We start from the raw sequence: 24,021 nt of genomic DNA, 5'->3' as shown, positions 1-24,021 counted from the left end.
ATGTCCAATTGAGTTTTTGAATGTATTGGTTTGGTCTGTGGAATTTTTTCCATTTCACTAATTTTTTTTTTTTAGTGAATTATTTTCTTTTTCCATTTCACATATCCTACTTTCTTGCGTGTTCTTTGTCTTTTCCAATTCACGGATCCTACTTTCTTGCGAGTTCTTTGTCTTTTCAATTCACAAATCCTACTTTCTGAGAATTCTTTATTTTCCAATTCACAATTCTTACTTTCCTGAGATTTTTACTTTTTTCAATTCGTATTTCAGGAAGTTGTTGTTCTCTTATAAGCTTCTCTTTCCTTTCCCATTTATCTTCTAAATCTCTTTTGAGACTTTTAATGGTCTCTTCTATGAGAGCATCATGTAAAGGAGGACAATCTGATGTATTTTTGCTGTTTGAGGTCTCTTCAGGTTTGCTGACCTGCTCTTCGTCTGCATAGAAGCTGTGGATCGTTCTTTTCATCTTTTTATTCATGTTTTAAAGCCTTTAGGGTAGTTCTCCTAGGCAAGGGGGTTACCAGCTTCCTCTGCAGAGCAGGGAAAGATGTAAACCGATTTCGACTCCGAGCGTATGGGGTACTCTGGTGAGAGTTTTCCCTTCCCCAACAGGAAGTGGATTCAGCACTGGCCGAGCTATCAAACTGCTTAGTAGGGCTGAGTGGGTTGAAATTGCCCTCGGCTGGGGACTAAGGGGTGAAAGTGTCACTGCCCCAGGCCGGAGCCTCTTGTGGGACTGTGAGTATTAGCAGCTGACCGCAGACCACAGACCGCAGACCACAGACGGCCCGGAACTCTGCCCCAGTGTCACTGCCCAATGCAAATCGGCCCTGGAAAAGTTCTATGGCCCCAAGCCGAGCTCCCCACTGTGCAGATTGGAGGCTAACCCGGATTGCGTCCTCCTGCCGTGCAGGATCACACTCCCAAGGAAAAGCCTGTACTGCGGGTTGGGGCTGTGCGCTGGTGCTGAGATCTGCAGCACTTCACCCTCGGTTTGAGACTCTCCTCGGAACCTAATTTCTCTCCCTGTCTGCGCCGATCTCCCCTGTCCCCGGAAACAACCTTTTGGCGAGACTGCAGATTTTCTTCGGCTGGTGGGTTGTTCTACTTCTTATCTTTACGAATTGTAGCAGTCAAGACTATTTTTCAGGCTCGATATAATATTGATAAAGAGGGTAAGAGAAGAGCTTAGAAAGTCGCGTGTGTCTTCTCCGCCATCTTGGCCGGAACTCCCATTGTCAGTCACTCTTAATGAGTTCTTCTATTTTATTTTTCAATGAATGCAGAATAATTAAAGCATCCAGCACTTGTAATATCTTCAGGTAAAACAAAGTTCATTGGGTTATCTAGGGGACATTGTCTTTGTACTGCTTAGTAAAATTTTGTATTCTTTGGATAATTGTCCTACATTTCATCTTGGAAAAGTGAAATATGTATTTATATTAAAGATAGAGATAAAAGGGACTTGAAGGAATATCTAGTCTAGTTCCTTGATTTTACAGATAAGGTATCTGAAATAGTGAGAGTTTAAATAAACAGTGTTAAATAACGAAAACCCTCACTTGAGTTGGATTGTGAGGAATGGAAATATAGAGATCCAAAAACATCAGTATGAGGTAAGTGGTAGGAGATAGCTAAAACCATTTTAGTTTACTATTTGAATTTTTTTTGCTAAGATTAGCCCTTTAGTCCTATCCTACTGGAATATTTCAAGTATAGTTTGGATCCCAAAATTTAACATTATTGGAGAGAGCCCCAGTCACTTTGTACTAGTTTTTGACATTCTTCCTGATTCCTTATTCCCTCTGGAATGAATAGATATTAACCGATGAATAACTGCTTCTGTAACTTTTCATTGCTATATTTAGTGAGCCAGAGATGTGGATGGCCATTAACCTTCTTCACAGGAGTAATAGCTTGGCTTTATGCAACATTTTGAAGAATATGAGAAATGATGTAAGTGGGAGCTTCTTAGTCTTTCTTTCTTCCTATAACCATTAAGACAAATTTCAGGTCATTTATACAAAATATTTCCTTAACATATAATAACATCCTTCACCCTAAAGGATACTGATATACATAGGATAAAATAATTCTTCAATTTGCAAGATGCACTTGACCAATCCATTGCCATTTCAAGCAGAGAAAGTTTTAGTATATTTGTTATGAGGCTATTAATTACAACTAACTCTGTGGCTTCTTTGCATTTTGCATCTTATTTTTCTCTTTTTAACTTCAATACTCCAAGAAAGTTGGATTTTCAATTTTAGGGAGAGCAACTCTCCTTTGACTTGATCTCTTGACCTATGGTTCTCCAATGCAAACTAGTTTCTAATTTATTACTAAACTATCTTTTTTTACAAAAAGAAAATTTTATCTTGTCATCCTTGATTTTAGAACAACCTCTAGCTGTTCCCTGTCATTTAGCTTCTTTTGACATAGAGTATTAATCAAGAGGCGAGGGGGAAGAGGGAGGAATCAAAAAGCAGAAGTTGGGCAATTGTGCTTTCTCCTTTTCAGTCAAATTTCAAAGGATAATTTCTGCCTGTGGATTGTGTTGTTTGCCTAAAGTATGGCCTTTATTGGAAAGATTTATGTGAACTGATAGTAAGTGAAATGAGTAGAGCCACGACATGTACCCAACAACAACGATATTATGTGACGTTGAACTCTGTTGGAGATGTGGCTCTTTTCAACAGTGAGATGATTCAGGCCGATTTCAGTAGACTTGTGATGGAGAGAGCCATCTGCACCCAGAAAGAGGTCTGTAGGGACTGAATGTGAATCATATTATGGTATTTTCACCTTTTTTGTTATTATTTGCTTGCTTTTTTTCTTTCTCATTTTTTTTTCTTTTTTGATCTGATTTTTCTCGTGCAGCACAATAAATATGGAAATATGTATAGAAAAAATGTACATGTTTAACATATATTGGATAACTTACTGTGTAGGGGAAGAGGTGGAGGGAAGGGAGGCAGAAAATTTTAGAACTTAAGATTTGGAACAAAAGTATGGCATTTATGAAGCACCATTTATTTAAACTCTCAGTATCTCAGATACCTTATCTGTAAAATGAAGGAGTTGAACTAAATATACCTTAAAGTCCCTTCTAGCTCTATTTTTAACATAAATATGTATCTCACTTATGGTCAGATATAAGAATATCTATAGTAGGTTATAGATATAAATAAAGATGATTAGAGAATCCCAGAATTTCAGTGTGAGAAAAAATAAACTAGTGTCTATCTTGTACAATGTAGACACACACCACACAAATATATCTATTGTAACAAACTGGACATGGGCCCAAACAGAATTTGCTTGACTATCTCCATTGAGTTAGAAAGTCTTGTCTGAACTTATGAAGAATGAAAGTAAAAAAATAAATTCAAGACAGGAGAATAATATGAACATTTTTTGCAATAACGGAAAAGAAATTAAAGCACTTAATGCCAGAACAGAGTGCTGAACCTGGAATCAGGAAGATTTTATAAAAATATAAATTCAAATCCAGCCTCAGATACTAGTCTTTTGATAGTGGGCAAATAAACTATTCTGTATTCCAAGATTTACTCAACTATAAAATGGATATAATAATAGAACTTACCTCCCATAGATATTATGAGGATCATATGAGATGATATTTTTAAAAAATATTATAATAATATTTATTGCTGACCCTTCATCCTTTGTGAAAACAATATTGAATGGAAACTGAATTCTAGTCAGCAAGTAATAACTAGTATTACTTCTTGAGGTCAAATGATGAAATATATTCCCTTTCAGTAATAAGTCAGGAATATATTCAAGCAAAAAATTTCCTGTGTTCTTTGGGTCAACTGATGATTGATAGTTTTTCTTCATTCCAAGACTCGTGTTTTTGACTTCAAGCCTGGCCTCAAACGCTTATCGCCATATGTTTCTGAGTAAATCATTTAACTCTGTTTGCTTCAGTTCCTTATTTGTTAATGAGCTAGAGAAGGAAATATCAAATCACTCCAGTATGTTTGCCAAGAAAACTCTAAATGGGGTCTTGAAATCAGACATGACTGAAATGATTCAACAACAAGAAAAAGCATTAAAATGCCCCCAGGAGAGTGGGAGCAAAATCAGCTATACCACACAATAATCCATCCCACTTTCACATCAAATTTTCAAAAGGTTTTCCTTATGTCAAGTTTAAATTTACTTTTACAAGACTTCCTACACATTTATCCATTTCACTTCCTTCACAAGGTCATCATTCTTTTAGAGGTTTTTATTTCCTAACATTTGGACATGAAAATATCATTCTATTTGGTTTCCCTGCATTCAAGTCTTCTCTGTAGTGCACCAAGCAACTATACACAACAATCTAACCACATCATTAAATGGATCAAGAAATTCTAGAGGTATCCTGTTGCTCTTCTAACATCTCACATCAGCTTCTTCTTTGAAATTTCTAGGGCCTCACTTGTTTTGAGCAAGAAGAGATTAAATGCTTGACATAGAGTTATATGGCCATTATTGTAGGAAAGCAAAATTCAAACCCAGGCATTCTTGATGTATACCAAGAATTTTATTGGTATCTCTAAGAAAATGCATAATAAATATTAGTGAATGACTACTAAATGAAATACAAACAATACCAAGATCCATAATTATAGATCATTCTCAGTGCTGAGCTTTTTCATTACCATGGTTAAATTTGAAAACTATATTTTGATGTTCTGTTATATGAATTGAGGCTTCCTTATGGAAACCCATTAATGCACATGTTAATTTTAGGTGAGCATAGAAGAAACACAAAAACAATTACAAATTTTTATTTTTATTTTAAAATATTTTATTAACAAACTATGCAAATTACAGAGTTCCAATGAATATGCATTGTTAAATTGTACCCACATACATGTGCATATGAATATATACACACAGAAAGCTATCAGACATTAGACATAATGAAGAAATTAAGTCAACTGTACATAACACTATAAAATGAATAGTTTCCACTGCCAACATAAACAATTTCACTCTAATTCTCAAGGTCTATTCCTTTCTTTGAAAGATCCCAGCTTTGTGAACTGCAACTTTGCATAGCAACTCTGGATTGAACTGAAGTGAAAATGAATTCAAAATATATTCAATCATACCTTATCCATTAGAAATTCAAAATGTGTATGGTATTCAATGAATGCAATCTAAAAATATAAAATGAAAATGAATAAAATACCACTACAACAAATATCAATTTATACACATCTAACTTTGGCAATCAACCATACAAATAAGCTAGTAATGTCAGTATATAATAAACAGTAGTTCTGTTTGTGCCAGGATATTACTAATACATGATTTCAGTTTGTCAGGAACATTTATCAGATACTCACTGTCCGTGAAATATTGTACTAAGAAGGAGAGAGGGAAATGATATAAGTAGAGGAATTTCTGGAAGATTTAAAGAATATCCCAGCTTTCACACAAAAAGGTGAACATTTCTTCATGATAAACTTTAGTTGCTCTTAAATCTTTAAGAATCTAGCTTTATTAAGTTTATGGGAAGGTGACTCACTATATAATCTGATCATCACCTGATTAATGTAATGCATTTTTAGATGCACCAATTATCAAATCTTAAGAGAATTAAGATCTGTTTAAAAAATCCCCCTACAAATAAAGGGAACTGAGGAAAAACGTAGAACTTTCATCACTTTACTGGTATTTAAAGAGATGGCAAAAGTATTATCTCACATAAAGGTTAGTTGCATTGGTTTAGACTTGGCTCAGGAGAGAACTGAGCCATTTTCCCCAAGTGTATAGGTCACAGATACATATAGTCAATATATTACTCAGACTTTTCCCTCTTTTTTTAAAGTAGCAGAAGGGGCAAGAAGAGAGTAGGCAAGACATTGTGATGGCATATTGGGTAGGGATCCTACCAACTGTGTTATTCTGAGCAAGAAAAAAAAATTCCTGAAATACATTCCTGAGAGAGAAAATAGAGGGTAAAGTTCAGAGGACATTGGTTTGAATCCTGACTTTGCTATTTACTTTTTGAATGACCTCGAACAAGTTACATAAAGAAGGATTCCAAACAAAAGTTCATTTAGGCTTCAGTTTCCTAATTTGTAAAACTATAAAGTGAGTAGACTAGATGATGTCTTAGATCCTTTCCAATTGTAAATTTAAACTCCTAAATTTCCTCCTTTATTTCTGCCTTTAAAAAAAAGATTTCTGACGAAGAAATGTGATACTGCAGCCTACCTATTTTTGGTTTTAGGAGTTTTGTTTGATTTTTCTATTGATATCAATTCCTAATATCTCTGACCCAAAAATAAGTGAATATTTTAATAAAGATAATTAGCAAACAAGAAATTATGACAATACATATCTCACTTTGCCTCTCTCTAAATAGGGAATCAATATATTATCATTGGTCTTCTGAAGTCAAGAATAATCATCTTCATTGGTACGAATTTTCATATCATTCTATTTTTTCCTATTACATTATTTTAATCTTTGAGTACATTATTCTCATGCTTTTGCTTGTTTTTCTTTGTACTAAGTCTAATGATTAATTCTATTTCTATGAATTATTAAATTAATACTTTTTATCATATTATATTATGATATGATATAATATAGTGTGATATGATATTCAGCTAAATGGCACAGTGGATAGATTGTTGGACCTGGAGTCAGTAAGAATCATTTTGAGTTCAAATTAGGCTTCAGACAATCATTTGTTTTGTGACTCTAAGCAAGTTACTTCTTTTTATCTCAGTTTCTGATCTGTGAAATGGGTTGGAAAAGGAAATGGAAAACCATTACAGAATCTTTGTGGTAAGAAAATTTCAAATGAGATCATGAAAACTCAGACATAACCAAAATGACTGAACCAATATTCATATACCATAATTTGTTCAACTATTCATCAAACAGTCATAAAATTTGATTTAAAATACTCTCTTTTTTTAACCACACAACTATCGATAGGGAGATAGTGGTAGAAACACAGCCATATACACCCACATAACAACATATATACATACATATATGTGTGTGTTTGATTTTCTTGGGATATATTTCAATTGGTAATATTGTGTTTCTCTAAACTGCTAATAAAGAACTTTTTCATAACATTTTTGATACTGTGTATGGAGTCTTTTAAAAGCTTTCTATTCTGTGACTATTTAGCTATTTGACAAAACTTCTTGTTTTTATATATTTATAACAATTCTCTATACTTTGTCATCCTATTTGAGTTGTAGTATATGGTTGTTTAATCATGGACATTTCTTGCTCAACTTGAGTTTGAAGAAAAGCAATTTTTTGAAAATTTTATAATTGTGGAGGACCCCAACCGTCCCTTCTCATAATCAGAGAAACGTAACCACAAAATAAAAAACAAAAAAACTAGGGAGGTTAATAGGATCCTAGAAAATATACACGGGGAGGAAATTAAATAGGGAAAGGAAGAAGTGCACCTTTGTTCTGGGAAATACATGGCAGGCACTTACACAAAAACTGACCATGTATAAGTACATAAAAACTTCACATTCAAATGCAGAAAAGCAGAAATAGTAAAGCTTCCTTTTCAGACCATGATGCAATAAAATGTATATTCAATAAAGGGGCAAGAAAAAATAGATTAAAACAATTTAAAATAAATAATCTAATTCTGAAATATGAGTGGGACAAACAACAAATCACAGAAACAATAAATAATTTCATCAGAAAAGGGCAATAATGAGACAACATACCAAAACCAATGGGATGTAGTCAAAGCAATTCTTAAGAGAAATTTTTTATCTCTACATAGCTACATGAATTAAATAGAGAAAGAAGAAATTGGACATAAAACTAAAAAAAAAAAACTAGAAAAATAAAAATAAAATAAAATCTTCAATTAAATGTTGTTGTGATATGGGAGCCACCTGCCAGTGGCTGCTGGAGGTCTAACTCAGACCTGTAGAATGGATTACTTCATGTGAGAGGATGATGGTGATACAAGGAAATTAAGAAGCAGTTACATTGTCTGACTTATCTCTCTCCTCTTCCTGCTGCCTCCAATTTATTTCATTCCCAGTCCACAAGCAACACCTGTGTCAGTAAAGGCTGCTTTGCAACTCCTTCAGATGTTATGATTCACAGCTGTGGAGGCTCTTGGAGAATTGACCTGTCTTTTTATCTAGGCATGGCCCTTAACAAAATGCCAAATTAGAAAGTCTAAAATTCAAAGGAGAGATTAAGAAACTTGAAACTAAAAAAAAAAAAAATACTGAATTAATAAATAAAACTAAGAGTTTTATGAAAAAATATAGAAAAAAATTTTTGATTAATTTGAAAAGAAAAAGGAAAGAAAAAAATCAAATCATCAACTTCAAAAATGAAAAGGGTGAGCTTACTACCAATGAAAAAAAATTAAAACAGTAACTATGAGCCATTTTGCCCAATTGTGTGAAAGGAAATCTGACTAACTAAAATGGATGATTATTTACACAAATATAAATTGCCCATGTTAACAAGAGGGGAAATAAATTACTTAAATAGTCCCATTCACAAGTGAATTCTACTGAATATTTAAAAAACAATTAATTTTAATACTATATAAACTCTGGAAAAACAAGTAAAGAAGGGGTGCTGCCAAATTCATTATATGACACAAAAATGGTACCAATACCTACACCAGGAAAAACCAAAACAAAGAAAGAAAATTATGGACCAATCTCCCTGATAAATATTGATGCAAAAATTTAAAATAAAATATTAGCAAAGAGATTAAAGCTATTTATCACCAGGATAATATACTATGACCAAGTGGGATTTGTACCAGGAATGCAAGACTGGTTCAATATCAGGAAAATTATTACCATAATTGACAATATCAATAAAACAATCAACAGAAATCATATGATAATATCAATATATGCAGAAAAAGCTTTTGACAAAATACAACATTCATTTCTATTGTAATGCCAGAGAAACTAAGCAAGACAGAGATTAGAGACCAATTTAATAGTTTATTAAATGGAGAGATATACTGGGACCAAATGGATCCATGGTTGGTCCCAGGACTGAAAGAAACTATTGTCTCAAAGAATCCCTGCCTGATTATCAGGACTGCAAGATTTTTATAGGATAAAAAGAACAATGACATAATGGAGGAGGTACCTGGATGGGGATAACCTAATGGGGGAGGCACCTAGGATAACACAATGGAGGCAGGTACTGGAGAGGTTACTGATATTCTAATGATGTCTAAAATGGATAGACCTTTATCCTGTCAAACATTAAGAAGGAATGATTATAGCCTAAAGATATAAAATCTTTATCTCATCAAACATTAAGAGGGAAAGGTTATAACTTGATACAGAATAATTAAATAGGACAATTAGGGAAACTAGGTCAGGACATCAAAAGAGAACTGTGACAGAACACTATTGAAAACATTAAAGAGCATAGAAATAAAGGGAGCTTTTATCTACCTGAAACCAAGAGCAAAGAACTATTTGTAATGGAGAGAATGGATCCATTCCCAATAAGATCAAGGGAGAAACAAGGATGCCCATTATCACTACTATTATTCAACATTATACAAGAAATTTTGACTTTAGCAATAAGAAAAGAAAAAGATGTTTTAAAAACTAGAATAGGGAATGAGGAAATAAAATTATCACTCTTTGCAGATGATATGATGATATAATTAGAAAATCCTAGAAAATCATCCACAAACCTGCTGGTAACAACAGCTTAAGAAAGTTGCAGGATATAAAATAAGCCCACAAAATTATTAAAATTTCTATATATTACTGACAAATCCCAGAAACAAAAACTAGAGGGAGGAATTCCATTTAAAATTAGTGTAGACAAAATAATATGTTTGGCAGTCTACCAGCCAAAACAAACCCAAGAACTATGAGCCTAATTGCAAAACACTTCTCACAAAAATAAAGTGAGATCTAGACATTTGGAAAAATGTCAAATGTTCATGGCTAGGGTGAACTAATTTAAGACAAATTACAATTCTGCCTAAATTGGTCTACTTGTTAAATGGCATATCAAACTGCCAAAAGTTATTTTATAGAACTAGAAAAAATAATAACAAAATTCATCTGAAAGAAGAAAAGATGAAGAATATCATAGAATTAAGGAGAAAAATATACAGGATGTTGACTTAGCAGTACCAAATCTAATACTATATCATAAAGCGGCAGTCCCCAAAAACATTTCATACTGATTAAGAAATGGAATGGTGGATCAGTGGAATAGATCATACATCACAATAATCAAGACCTATAGCAATCTAATATTTAATAAATGCTCAAACTCTAGCTTCTGAAATAAGAACTCACTTTTTTCACAAAAATTACTGTGAAAACTGGAAAATAATGTGTCAAAATGGATACATGATTTGGACATAACGGATAATGCTACTATAAATAAATTAGGAGAATAAGAGATAAGTTCTACCTATCAGATCTTTGGAGAAGGGAGATATTTATGACCAAAGAAGAACTAGACAACATTATAAAAGTCAAAATGTACAACTTTGATTGCATTCAGTTAAAAAGGTTTTGCAAATACAAAAGCAAGAGAAACATAATTAAAAGGGAAGTATAAAGATGTGAAAAAAATCTTTACAGCTAGTGGTTCTGATAAAGATCTCATTTCTTTTATTTTTTAGTTAATAGCCTTTTATTTACAGGTTATATGTATGGGTAACTTTACAGCATTAACAATTGCCAAACGTCTTGTTCCAATTTTTCACTTCTTACCCCCCAATCCCTCCCCCAGATGGCAGGATGACCAGTAGATGTTAAATATATTAAAGTATAAATTAGATACACAATAAGTATACATGACCAAACTGTTATTTTGCTGTACAAAAAGAATCAGACATTGAAATATTGTACAATTAGCTTGTGAAGGAAATCAAAAATGCAGGTGGGAATAAATATAGGGATTGGGAATTCAATGTAATAGTTCTTAGTAATCTCCCAGAGTTCTTTCTCTGAGTGTAGCTGGTTCAGTTCATTACTATTCCATTGGAAATGATTTGGTTGATCTCATTGCTGAGGATGGCCAGGCCCATCAGAACTGGACATCACACAGTACTGTTGTTGAAATATATAATGATCTCCTGGTCCTGCTCATTTCATTCAGCATCAGTTCGTGTAAGTCTCTCCAGGCCTTTCTGAAATCATCCTATTGGTCATTTCGTACAGAACAATAATATTCCATAATATTCATATACCACAATTTATTCAGCCATTCTCCAACTGATGGGCATCCACTCAGTTTCCAGTTTCTAGCCACTACAAAGAGAGCTGCCACAAACATTCGTGCACATACAGGTCCCTTTCCCTTCTTTATGATCTCTTTGGGATATAAGTCCAGTAGTAACACTGCTGGATCAAAGGGTATGCACAGTTTGATAACTTTTTGAGAATAGTTCCAAACTACTCTCCAGAATGGTTGGATTCTTTCACAACACCACCAACAATGCATCAATGTCCCAGTTTTCCCACATCCCCTCCAACAATCATTATTTTTTCCTGTCATCTTAGCCAATCTGATAGGTGTGTAGTGGTATCTTAGAGTTATCTTAATTTGCATTTCTCTGATTTATAATGACTTGGAGCATCTTTTCATATGACTAGAAATAGTTTTAATTTCTTCATTTGAGAATTGTCTGTTCATATCCTTTGACCATTTTTCAACTGGAGAATGGCTTGGTTTTTTATAAATTAGAGTTAATTCTCTATATATATTGGAAATGAGGCAGTTCTCAGAACATTTGACTATAAAAATATTTTCCCAGTTTATTGCTTCCCTTCTAATCTTGTCTGCATTAGTTTTGTTTGTACAAAAACTTTTCAGTTTGGTATAGTCGAAATTTTCTATTTTGTGATCAGTAATGATCTCTAGTTCTTCTTTGGTCATAAAGTGCTTCCCCTTCCACAGGTCTGAGAGGTAAACTATCCTGTGTTCCTCTAATTTATTAATAATTTCATTCTTTATACCTAGGTCATGAACCCATTTTGACCTTATCTTGGTGTACGGTGTTAAGTGTGGATCAATGCCTAGTTTCTGCCATATTACTTTCCAATTTTCCCAGAAATTTTTGTCAAACAGTAAGTTCTTATCCCAAAAGTGGGGTCTTTGGGTTTGTCAAAGACTAGGTTGCTATAGTTGTTGACTGTTTTGTCCCTTGAACCTAACCTATTCCACTGATCAACCAATCTATTCCTTAGCCAATACCAAATGGTTTTGGTAACAGCTGTTCTATAATATAATTTTAGATCTGGTACAGCTAAGCCACATTCATTTGATTTAATTTTTCATTAATTCCCTTGAAATTCATGACCTTTTGTTTTTCCATATGAATTTTGTTGTTAATTTTTCTAGGTCATTAAAATAGTTTTTTAGGAGTCTGATTGGTATAGCGCTAAATAAATAGATTAGTTAAGGGAATATTGTCATCTTTATTATATTTGCTTGCCCTATGCAAGAGCATTTAATATTTTTCCAATTGGTTAGATCAGACTTAATTTGTGTGAAAAGTGGTCTGTAATTTGGCTCATAAAGTTTCTGATTTTCCCTTGGCAGATAGATTCCTAAATATTTTATATTATCAATAGTTACTTTAAATGGAATTTCTCTTTGTAACTCTGACTGTTGGATTTTGTTAGTGATATATAAGAATGCTGATGACTTATGTGGGTTTATTTTATAACCAGCAACTTTGCTAAAGGTGTGGATTATTTCTAATAACTTTTCAGTAAAATATCTGGGGTTCTCTAAGTATACCATCATATCTTTGGCAAAGAGTGATAATTTGGTTTCCTCATTGCCTATTCTTATTCGTTTAATCTCTTTCTCAGCTCTTATTGCCAAAGCTAGCATTTCTAATACAATATTAAATAGTAACAGTGGTGGTGGGCAACCTTGTTTCACTCCAGATCTTATTGGGAATGGCTGCAGTTTGTCTCCAGTACATATGATGCTTACTGATGGTTTTAAATAGATGCTGCTGATTATTTTAAGGAAAAGTCCATTTATTCCTATACTCTCAAGTGTTTTTAATAGGAATGGATGTTGGATTTTGTCAAATGCTTTTTCTGCATCTATTGAGATGATCATATGGTTTTTCTTAATTTGGTTATTAACATGGCCAATTATATTGATAGTTTTCCTAATATTGAACCAGCCCTGCATTCCTGGTATAAATCCTACTTGATCATAGTGTATTATCCTGGAGATGATTATCTGTAGTCTTTTTGCTAATATCTTATTTAAGCTTTTAGCATAAATATCCATTAGGGAAATTGGTATATAATTTTCTTTCTGTTTTCAACCTACCTGGTTTAGGTATCACTACCATGTCTGTGTCATAGAAGGAGTTTGGAATGACTCCTTCATTCTCTATTTTATCAATTAATTTATATATCATTGGGGCCAATTGTTCTTTAAATGTTTGGTAGAATTCACATGTAAATCCATCTGGTACTGGGGATTTTTTCTTAGGGAGTTGTTTAATTGCCTGTTCTATTTCTTTTTCTGAAATGGGACTATTCAAGCAATTTACTTCCTCCTCTGTTAGTCTGGGAAGTCTATATTTTTGGAGGTAGTAATCCATTTCACTTTTTAATTTGGTTTTTTAATTTGGTCTCTTTTTAGTTTTTTTAGTTGCAAGCCCAATTCATTAATCTTTTCTTTCTCTGTTTTATTCAAGTAAGCCTCTAAGGATATAAAATTCCCTCTTATTACTGCTTTGGCTGCATCACACAAATTTTGGTATGACGTCTCATCATTGTCATTATCTTGAGTGAAATTATTAATTGTATCTATAATTTGCTGCTTCACCCAATCATTCAAGATGAGATTGTTTAATTTCCAATTACTTTTTGGTGTATTTCCCCCTAACTTTTTGTTGAATGTAGTTTTTATTGCATCATGATCTGAAAAGAAAGCATTTACTATTTCTGCTTTCTTGCATTTAATTTTGAGGTCTTTATGTCCTAATATATGTTCAATTTTTGAATAGGTTCCATGAACTGCTGAAAAGAACGTATATTCCTTTCTATCTCCATTCAATTTTCTCCAAAGATCTAACATACCAATTTTTTCTAATATTCTGTTTACCTCTTTAATTTCTTTCTTATTTGTTTTGTGGTTTGATTTGTCTAATTCTGAGAGTGCGAGGTTGAGATCTCCCACTATTACAGTTTTGTTGTCTATTTCTTCTTGCAACTCTTTTAACTTCTCCTTTAGGAAGTTGGATGCCATACCACTTGGTGCATATATGTTTAATATTGATATTGCTTCGTTGTTTATGCTACCCTTTAGCAGGATGTAGTTTCCTTCCTTATCTCTTTTAATTAGATAAGTTTTTGCTTTTGCTTGATCTGAGATAAGGATGGCTAACCCTGCTTTTTTGACTTTACCTGAGTCATAATAGATTTTGATCCAGCCTTTTACCTTTACTCTATATGTATCTCCCTGTTTTAAATGTGTTTCTTGTAAACAACATATTGTAAGGTTCTGACTTTTGATCCAGTCTGCTATCTGCCTGCTCTTTATGGGGGAGTTCATCCCATTCACATTTATGGTTAGAATTACTAAATCTGTATTTCCTGCCATCCTAATAACCCCAGATTATGCTTTACTTTTTCTTGCCTCCTCCAACCCTCTTTCCCCTTTTTGAACGTATGTACCCCACTTGTATTACGATGCTTACCCTCTTTAGAATCTCTCCCTCCCTCCTTTGAATATTTTCCCCTTCCTCCTTATTACTCTTTTTCTTTTCCCTTTTCCTCTCCCCCTTTTTTAATGAGGTGAGAGAGAATTTTCTCTAAAACAAATGTCAATTATTTTCTTTTTGAGACAACTCTGATGAGAGTAAGATTCACACAATGTTCCTCCCCCTCTCTAAATTCCCTCAGATATGATAAGTTTCCTTTGCCTCTTTGTGGGATGGGGTTTCCCTCTTTTTATCCTTCCTTCCCACCTTATTGTGCCATCATCCCTTTTCCATATCTACTTCCCTTTTTTATGTTATATCAGTAAAATCATATTATACATGTATTATTTTTGTATATTCACAACAGAAATACAATTCTCAAGAGTTCTTTTTACCTTTCCTGCATCTCTTGAGTCCTATGCTTGGAGATCAAATTTTTTGTTTAGTTCTGTTTTTTTTTCCTTAGAAACAAATAGAATTCATTTGTTTCATTAAATGTCCATCTTCTTCCCTGGAAGAAAATGCTCAGCTTAGCTGGGTAGTTTATTCTTGGCTGCATCCCAAGTTCTTTTGCCTTTTGTAATATCAGATTCCAGGCCCTTCAGTCCTTTAATGTGGAGGCAGCCAGATCTTGGGTGTTCCTTATTGTGGCACCTCGGTATTTAAATTGTTTTTTTTGGGGGGGGGCTGCTTGTAAAATTTTTTCCTTAATCTGATAGTTCTGAAATTTGGCCACAATATTCCTTGGGGTTTTTATTTATGGTCTCTTTCAGAAGGTATTCGATGAATTCTTTCAATGCCTATTTTACCTTCTGATTCCATTACATCTGGGCAGTTCTCTTTGATGATTTCTTGTAAAATAGTATCTAAGCTCTTTTTATCATCATAATTTTCAGAAAGTCCAATAATCCTCAGATTATCTCTCCTGGATCTATTTTCCAAGTCTGTCATTTTTGCAAGTAGATAATTAATGTTTTTTTCAAGTTTGTCATTTTTTTGGTTTTGCTTTACTGATTCTTGCTGTCTAAATGAATCATTAGTTTCTATTTGTTTAGTTCTAATTTTTAAAGAATTATTTTCTTCATTAGCTTTTTTTATTTCTTTCTTATATGTCCAATTGAGTTGTTAAATGAATTGTTTTGATCTATGGAATTTTTTTCCATTTCACTAATTTTTTTTTAGTGAATTATTTTCTTTTTCCAATTCACAGATCCTACTTTCTTCCGAATTCTTTGTCTTTTCCAATTCACAAATCCTACTTTCTAGTGAATTCTTTATTTTTTCCAATTCACAATTCTTACTTTCCTGAGATTTTTTTACTTTTTCCAATTCACAAATTTTGTTTCCCTGCACATCCTGGGAATTTTTTATCTTTTCCAATTTGTATTTCAGGAAGTTGTTGCTCTCTTGTAAGGCTTCTCTTTGCTTTCCCCATTTATCTTCTAACTCTCTTTTGAGACTTTTAATGGTCTCTTCTATGAGAGCATCATGTAAAAGAGGAAAGTCTGGTGACTGTTTGCTATTAGTCTCTTCAGGTTTGCTGACATGCTCTTTTTCTGCATAGAAACTGTCAATCGTTCTTTTCATCTTTTTATTCATGTTTTAAAGCCTTCAGGGTATGCCTCCTAGGCAAGGGGGTTATCAGCTTCCTCTGCAGAACAGGAGAGATGTTAACCGGTTTCTGGCTCTGAGGTATGGGAGTGCTCTGAGTGAGAGTTTTCCCTTCCCCCAACAGGAGGTGGTTTCAGCAATGCCCGAGCTATAGAACTGCCCAGTAGGGCTGTGTGGGTTAGCGATTGCCCTAGGCTAGTGACTAAGGGGTGAAAGTGCACTGCCCCAGGCCAGAGCCTCTTGTGGAGCTGTGAGTATTAGCAGCTGACTGCAGACCACCGATTCTACTAGAAGTCTGCCCGGAATTCTGCCCCAAAGTCTCTGCCCAATGTAAATTGTCCCTGAGAAAGCTCTATGGCCCCAAGTCGAGCCCCCCACTGCGCAGATTAGAGACTAACCTGGGCTGTGCCCTCCTGCCGTGCAGATTCACAACTGCCCCAAGGAAAAGCCCTTTACTATGGGTTGGGGCTGCTAGCTTGTGCTGAGATCTGTGTTCTCACTTTTGGTTTGAGGCTCTCTTCAGAACCTAATTTCTCTCCCAGTGTATGCTGATCTCCCCCTGGCCCCAGAACAAACCTTTTTTGGCGAGACTGCAGATTTTCTTCAGCTGGTGAGTTGTTATACTTTTTATCTTTATGAATTGTAGCAGTCAAGACTATTTTTGAGGCTCGATATAATATTGATAAAAAGGGTAAGAGAAGAGCTTAGAAAGTCGCGTGTACCTTCTCTGCTATCTTGGCTCCGCCCCAAGATCTCATTTGTAAAATATATAAAGAACTGTGTCAAATTTGTAAAGTTACAAGTCATTCCGCAATTGATAAATGGTCAAAGGATATGAACAGATAATTTCAGATGAACAAAATTAAAACTATATTTATATGAAAAGTGCTCTTTATTACTATTGATTAGAGAAATGCAAATCAAAACAACTCTGAAGTACTACCTCACACCTCTCAGCTTAGCTAAGATGACAGAAAAGATAATGATAAATGTTGGAGGGATGTAGGAAAACTAAACACTAACACATTTTTAGTAGAGCTGTGAGCTGATCCAACCATTCTGGAGAGTTATAAAACTGTGTATGTTCTTTGACTCAGCTATATCATATTAGGTCAGTATCCCAAGGAAATCATAAAGGAGGGAAAAGGACCCACATGTGCAAAAATGTTTGTAGCAGTTTTTTCTGTGATAGTAAAGAATTGAAAAATGTGTAGATGCCTATCATTTGGGGAATGGCTGAAGAAGTTTGCTATATGAAGTTAGTGGAATATCATTGCTCTATAAAAATGATAAACAGGCTGATTGTAGAAAGACCTGGAAATATTTACATGAATTGATTCTGAGTGAAACAAGCAAAACCAGGAATACATTGTATACAATAACAGCAAGAATGTGTGATGACCAATTATGAAAGGCTTAGTTCTTCTCAGTGGTTCAGAGATCCAAAGTAATTCTAATTGATTTTGGACAGAAAATGCCATCTGCATCCAGAAAAAAAAAAAAAAAAAAAAAAAAAAAAAAAAAAAAAAAAAAAAACTAAGGAGACAATGTAAATCAACACAAGCTGTGTTCACTTTTTTCTGTTTTTTTTTTAATCTCTCCCACTGTTTTTTCCTTTGCTCTGATTTTTTCTCTCCCAACATGACTGATAAAGCCATATGTATTAAAATAAATAAATTACTAAAAACAAAATATTGCAGATGATAACCAAAGGAAGGCAGACATGAAAACCAGAGATTTAAAGTATCCAGGAAGAGAAGGTGTTTTACAGTATGAAAGGCTGCAGAATGGTTTCAGAAGGATGAGGACTGAGAAGAGGCTATTAGATTTATCAATTAAGGGATCATGAGGAAGTTTTTATAGAACCTTCAGTTTAATAATAAGATCAGAAATCATATTGTGCATGATTTAAAAGGAAGTGAGAGAAGAAAATAAGTGGAGCTACCAATTATATATGCTTTTTAAAATTATTTTTTTTCAATTAAAACTCCCTCCTCCCCTGAGCTATCCTTCCTCAACCACCTTCCTACTGAGGAAAAAAACACAATCTGTTATAAACATGGTGAGTCAATCAAAACAAATGTCTGAATTGGCCATGTTCAAAATGAATTTATCAGTGCATAAAAAAAGAGAAAATTTTATTGTTGCTTCTTATGGAGGTATAATTTCTTCATGGCAGATGATAATTCCTCAATTACCACTGATTGAGAACAAAATAATTATTTGTAAATAAATACTTATAAAATTTAAAGGCTTCAGAACACATGAAAATTCATGGTAGTAGAAAAAAACAAGATAGAGAAGCTAGAAAATTATAGTCAAGCCCTTCCCCATAACTAATCCATGAAGATCTGGATGTCTTGAAGACCATGTCTTAATGAGGAAATCTAAGAAAAAACCACAGTGAGTCATTTCTTCCAGCCTGCATTGGTATAGCAAAACAGACTGAGAGTTATGCAGAAATTAAGTGTAATTAGGAACACTTATGGAAAACATTCTAGCAAAGAGAGAGTGTTGTACCAATGCAAGAAGAGATGCAAGACCAAGGTGCAAGAAAAGGTAAGATTATATGAAAAAGATCTGCTAGAATCCCTAAAATAGACCAAGGATTTTAAAAAAGACTTCAATATATTTTATAAATTAAATGAGAGTACTAGAAAAACGAAAAACAAATGAGACTTAGGAAAGAAAATAAAAAAAGAAAAGTTTGTCACAAAAGAAACAAGATCTTACAGAACCAATGTACTCCTATAAAATTAGTACAAACTACACAGAAGATGCTGACTCCATGAGACAAAAAGAAATATTTAAACAAAGCAACTGAAAAAAATTAAGGAAGTCAATTCATAATAAAATAACTGATCTTTAAATTGTATTGATGAGAGCTAAAATAAAATGATAATAATACCAGAAATACATGATCTGAAAAGATGTCTGGAATAGTATGTAAGATATTGTGAAAGAAAACTGCCTAGATCTGTTAGAGGCAGAGGGTAAAGTGGGAACAGGAAAATGTACTGGTTAGCTCCTAAACAAAACACTATAATGAAAATTCCCAAAACATTATACAACTGAACCCCAGAGCTTCCACGCTTAAAAAAATAACAACAACAACCAATAAAAAAACCTAACAGTAATCCAGAAAGAAATATATATTTTTTTTTTATGATGCAATGGCATTCAGCTTCAAATTGGGTTATAGTGTGTGTTTCAGAAACACTAATGCCTCTACTACCCTCACACTTATCAAAAACTTGTCTCTTATAAGAACTACTTTTTTTTTTCTTTTCTTCCTTCCTTCCTTCTTTTCTTTCTTTCTTTCTTTCTTTCTTTCTTTCTTTCTTTCTTTCTTTCTTTCTTTCTTTCTTTCTTTCTTTCTTTCTTTCTTTTTTCTTGCTGAAGTTATTGGGGTTAAGTGACTTGCCCAGGGTCACAGATCTAGGAAGTGTTAAATGTCTGAGATCAGATTTGAACTCAGTCACTTAACTGCTCCTTAGGACTACTTTCTACCTCTGTTGTTTAACAGATTTGCTGATTCTTGCCTGTGGTTCCAAGAAGCTGTAACTTGCATAGCAGTCACACACCAGTAAAAAAATTAAAACAAACAAAGAAAATATAAAAATAAAAAACCAGAAGCACAGCAGATGAGCATTGACTAGAAATAGTGCACACATTTTGAAGTTGTTGGTTTTTCTCATTCTCAAATAGCACCAAAATAACATCACCATATCAAATTCAAGTTACAATGTGCCTGACTGTGGCTGATCAGACCAAAATGAGCTCAAAATATTGTACACTAGTTTGGACACAAATAGTCCTTGTGGATATTTGGGATAGTTCTTTAAATCTGCACACATTGAATTTCTTTGGAGCTACTTCAGTTCTGATTTTTTAAAATAATTTATAGCATCATCTTTGATGAGGGCATTCCATGACAGGAAGGCCTATGCCAGTGAATACTATGTTACATAATGAATTCCAAAGTTCTTCAAAAAGACCTTGAAAGTGTCCTTGCATCACTTTTTCTGATCACCCTTTGAGCATGTATTTTGTGTGAGTTCTCTTTAAAATAGTTATTTAGGCAAGCTTAGGCTTGGTATTCAAACAAAGTTTCAGTGCATTGGAATTGCATACTGTGAAGTATAGCTTGAATGCTTGGTAGTTTAGCACAAGAAAAGACCTCAATGTCAGGTACCTAACCCTGCCAGGTGATCTTCAGAATCTTCCTAAGACAATTAGAATAATTCAGTTACTTCATATGATGGTGGTATACTGTACAGATTTCACAGGCACATAATAATGATGTTAGCACAGCAGCTCTGTAAATCTTCAGTGGGATAGTCAGTCTTATATTTTTCTCCCATTTTTTCCTGTCAAGTGTCTCAAACATTGAGTGAGCATCAGTCTCATCATCAATATATACATTCCTGGAACATATTGCTATGTTAATCGAGCTTATATACAAAAACTTCTCCATTTCCCATAACTGATACTTCCATCTAACAGTGATATGGTGCTGGCTGGTGTACCACCTACCTTTTCTTGGTATCAAATGTTAAGCCAAAATGAGCGCAAGTAGCAAAAAATTAATCCATATACTTTGTTGCATCTCAGCATTAGAGTATGCACTGAGTGCACAATCATTTCTGAATAAAATAATCATATAGCAACTCCACTTTAGTCTAGGTTATTAGCTTTTGAAAGTTAAATAATTTACCATCAATCAGTAACTGGTCTTGATGTTATATTCATTTTCATTGAAAGCATCTGACAACATTGTTAAAAGCTTCATTCAAAAAATGAATGCAAGCAAGCACACAGTCCTGTTTCATTGCATTGGTGACTGGGAAAGCTTAAAAAGATTATTCATTATCCAAAACCGGGCAAGTATATTATCACAAAATTGATGTCAGTATTGTACATTTTTGTGGGCAAGCAAATTTTGACTTAATTTTCCAAAAGCACTTGTGACTGACAGCATCAAAAGCTTTGGTCACATCAATGAACATTGTTTACAGACCTCCACTTTGTTTGAGGCATTTTTCTCGGAGTTTTTTGTCAGAAAACACTATTTTGATAATTCTTTAAATCTTTCTGAAGGCACATTAGTTCATTGAAAGAATTCAGCAAACACCTCCTGAAAGAGATCCCAAAATTAAAACCCCAGGGAATAAATGTCAGCTAAAAAGAAAATAATACACATGGTAAAAATTAGAACTGAACAATTGGAAATGAATGACTCAATGAGACTTCAAGAATCAGCCAAACAGAAACAAAAAAAAATGAAAAAATAGAAGAAACTATGAAATACTTCCTAGAGAAAAAAACTGACCTGGAAAATAGATCTAGGCAAAACAGTCTAAGGATTATTGGACTTCTTGAAAGTCATGATAAATAAAAGAACTTAGACATTATCTTACAGGAAATCATAAAGTAAAACTGCCTTGATATCTTAGAATCAGAAGGTAAAATAGCCATTGAAAGAATTCGTATATCATCTCCTGAAAGAGACCCCGAAATGAAATCCCCAAGGAATATTATGACTAAATTTCAGAACTATCACATAAAGGAAAAGATATTGTAAACAGCCAGAAAGAAACAATTTAAACACTGAGGAGCCACAATTAGGATTACCTAGGACCTAGCAGCTTCCACCTCTAAGGATCAAAGGGCCTGCAATATGATATTCCAAAAGACAAAGGAACTTGGAATTTAGCCAAGAATAAACTACCCTGCTAAACTGAACATTTTCTTTCTGAGAAGATGGACATTCAATAAAAGAGGTGAATTCCCTTCATTTTTGATGAAAAGACCAGAGCTAAAGAAAAAAGTTTGACCTCCCAATATAGAACTCAAGAGAAGCATAAAAAGTTTTAAAGAAAAGAACTCTTGATAATTTTATTTCTGTTACAGGTATACATAGAGAGTATATGTATAATTTCATTTTACTGTTATAATATAAAAAAGAAATTAGAAGATTGTACCAGAAAAAAGGGGTAAAGTGGAGGTAAAATGAGGAAAATTCATCTCAGGAAGAGGCAAAGAAAACCTATTTATAATTGAGGGAAAGAAGGGAGGGGGATGAACACTGTATGAATCTTACTCTCATCAGATTTGGCTCAAAGAGAAAATATTAGCCATATTTGGTTTCACGGAGAAATTTCTCACATGTAATAGAAAAGTGAGAGGGGAAAGGTGAAAAAGGAAAGGGTAGGCTAAGTAGAAGGGAACACAGAACTAGTAGGGGAAAAGGTACAAGAAAGACAAAGGGACTAAAGGATGAGGGCTGCTTGAGGCAAATGGTGGTCATAAGTAAAATACTGAGGAGGAGGGAAAGTGGAAAAGGAAAGAGAAAAGTATAATCTGGGGGTAATAAGTGGCAGGAAATACAGAATTAGCACTTATAATCATAAATGTGAATGGGGTGAAACTTCCTATAAAGCAGAAGCAGATAGCAGACTAGATTAAAAGCCAGACTCCAACAATATGTTGTTTACAAGGCTGGAACAGAATCTATTGTGCTACAAGTGAAATAAAAAAAAAAAAAGCAGGAGTAGCCATCCTGATCTCAGATCAATCAAAAACAAAAATTGATCTAATTAAAAGAGATAAGGAAGGAAATTATTTCTTGCTAAAGGGTACCATAGATAATGAAGCAATATCAATATTAAACCTACATGCACCAAATGATGTAGCATGGAAATTCCTAAATGAGAATGTAAGAGAGCTACAAGAAGAAATAGACAGCAAAATTATAATAGTGGGAGATATCAACCTTATTCTCTCAAAACTAGATAAATCAAACCACAAAATAAATAAGAAAGAAGTTAAAGAGGTAAATAGAATACTAGAAAAATTAGGTATGATAGATCTTTGGAGAAAATTGAATGGAGACAGAAAGGAGTATACTTTCTTCTCAGAAGTTCATGGAACTTATACAAAAATTGATCATATATAAGTACATAATGACTTCAAAATCAAATGCAGAAAGGCAGAAATAGTAAATGCAATTTTTTAAAGACCATGATGCAATAAAAATTACATTTAATGAAAGGCCAGCAGGAAACAGACCAAAAAGTAATTGAAAACTAAATAGTCTCAACCTTAAGAATGAATGGTTGAAACAGCAAATCATAGACACAATTAATAATTTCATCCAAGAGAATGATAATAATAAGACAATATACCAAACTTTGTGGGATGCAGCCAATGTGGTAACAAGAAAAAAATTTAGACCTCTAGATGCTTACTTATATAAAATAGAGAAAGAGAAAATCAATATATTGGAATTGCAACTAAAAAAGCTAGAAAAAGACCAAATTAACCCCCCCAATCAAATACCAAACTTGAAATCCTAAAAATAAAATGAGTAATTAATAACATTGAAATTAAAAAAAAACTATTGAATTAATAAATAAAACAAAGATTTGGTTTTATGGAAAAGCCATCAAAATAAATAAGCCTTTAGTTAATTTGATTAGAAAAGGAAAAGAGGAAAATCAAATTGTTTGTCTCAAAAATGAAAAGGAAGAACTTTCCCAATGACATTAGACATTACAGCAACAATTAGGAGTTACTTTGCCCAATTTTATCCCATTAAATTTAATAACCTAACTGAAATGGAGGAATACATACAAAAATGTAGATTATCCAGGAAATAAATTACTTAAAGTCTCCTTTTGGAA

This window comes from Sarcophilus harrisii, chromosome 3 (genome assembly GCF_902635505.1).
Source record: "Sarcophilus harrisii chromosome 3, mSarHar1.11, whole genome shotgun sequence".
Lineage (NCBI taxonomy): Eukaryota > Metazoa > Chordata > Mammalia > Dasyuromorphia > Dasyuridae > Sarcophilus > Sarcophilus harrisii.
Note: the sequence above shows the minus strand (reverse complement) of the source record.